This window comes from Lathyrus oleraceus, chromosome 1 (assembly GCF_024323335.1).
Source record: "Lathyrus oleraceus cultivar Zhongwan6 chromosome 1, CAAS_Psat_ZW6_1.0, whole genome shotgun sequence".
Taxonomy (NCBI): domain Eukaryota; kingdom Viridiplantae; phylum Streptophyta; class Magnoliopsida; order Fabales; family Fabaceae; genus Lathyrus; species Lathyrus oleraceus.
In genome coordinates, this window is record NC_066579.1 from 281935102 (window position 1) to 281936769 (window position 1668).

A 1668-nucleotide genomic window follows, 5' to 3' on the forward strand; every position below is an offset into this window, starting at 1 on the left:
TGGATAAAGGCATAACACTGATATCGGCCCCTAAATCGCATAAGGCTTTATCTATGATAAATTTTCCTATGTGAGAGGGTATAGAGAAACTACCAGGATCCTTAAGTTTTGGAGGCATATTCTGGATTATGGCGCTACATTCAGCAGTGAGTGTAACGGTTTCGCTATCTTCAAGTTTCCTTTTATTAGAAAGAATTTCTTTTAAGAACTTAGCATACGAGGGCATCTGCGTAATAGCTTCTGTAAACGGAATTGTGACGTTTAATTGTTTCAGTAAGTCAACAAATTTTTTAAATTGACCCGCGTCTTTGGTTTTAATAAGCCTTTGAGGGTAAGGGATAGGTGGTTTATAAGGTGGTGGAGGTACATAAGGTTCTTTCTTTTCTACGGTTTCCTTATTACCCTCTTCCTTTTCCTTAGGTTTACTTTCTTCCTCAGTTGACTTTTTAGAGTTTTGGTTTTCCATCCTTGGATCAGACAGTCCTTCTACTTCCGTTCCACTTCTTAATATGATTGCATGAGCGTGGCTTTTCGGGTTAGGTTGGGGCTGTCCAGGAAATGTACTAGTTGGGGCAGCAGTAGGCGTTTGTTGTTGAGCTACTTGTGAGATTTGTGTTTCCAGCATTTTGTTATGGGTAGCCAGGCCATCTACTTTACTTGCTAGTTGTTTAATTTGTTCGCTAGTGTGTACATTCTGGTTTAAGAAATCTTTATTGGTTTGCTTTTGAGAAGCTATGAAGTTCTCCATCATGACTTCCAAGTTGGATTTCCTAGGAACGTTATTGTTAGGTGTAGATGGGATCAGCTTTACATATCCCGGAGGTATAGCTGGGGCTTGATTGGGAGCTTGTCCTGGTGCGTATAAAGCATTATTACTCTTATATGAAAAATTAGGATGGTTCTTCCAGTTAGAGTTATAGGTATGCGAGTAGGGATTTCCTTGAGCATAATTCACTTATTCTGCTTGGATTCCTGTTAGGAGTTGACAATCTGCAGGAGTGTGACCTTGGATTCCACAGACTTTGCAATTTTGAGTTGCGGCAACCACGGTAACTAGAGGTGATACATTCAAACTTTCAATTTTCTGAGCAAGAGCTTCCACTTTTGCATTAACATGATCAAGGCTACTTATCTCGTACATGCCACTTTTCGTTTGAGGTTTTTCTACCATTGTTTGGTCGCTTCCCCACTGATAATGGTTTTGGGCCATGCTTTCGATAAGTTGATAAGCATCGACAAAAGGTTTATCCATAAGCGCACCACCTGCGGCGGCGTCTATTGTTAATCTTGTGTTGTACAAGAGACCATTATAGAAGGTATGAATTACTAACCAGTCCTCTAAACCATGGTGTGGACAAAGTCTCATCATGTCTTTGTATCTTTCCCATGCTTCGAAAAGAGACTCGTTATCTTTCTGTTTAAATCCATTTATCTGGGCTCTCAACATAGCTGTTTTGCTTGGAGGAAAATATCGGGCAGAAAGACTTTCTTCAACTCGTTCCATGTGGTGACTGAGTTGGAAGGAAGAGACTGAAGCCATCTTCTAGCTTTATCTCTTAACGAGAAAGGAAAGAGACGAAGTCGAATTGCCTCTGAAGTGACACCATTAGCTTTAACAGTATCAGCGTATTGGACAAATACGGATAAATGAAGGTTTGGATCCTCGGT

At 40.4% G+C, this 1668-nt stretch overlaps 1 non-coding gene across 1 annotated transcript; it reads left to right on the forward strand.

Moving 5' to 3' along the window:
• Positions 1-1340: 1340 nt before the first annotated feature.
• Positions 1341-1447, forward strand: LOC127117172 (small nucleolar RNA R71). The gene has a single exon (XR_007801930.1). It is a non-coding gene; the product is annotated as a small nucleolar RNA R71 (small nucleolar RNA).
• Positions 1448-1668: the final 221 nt, after the last annotated feature.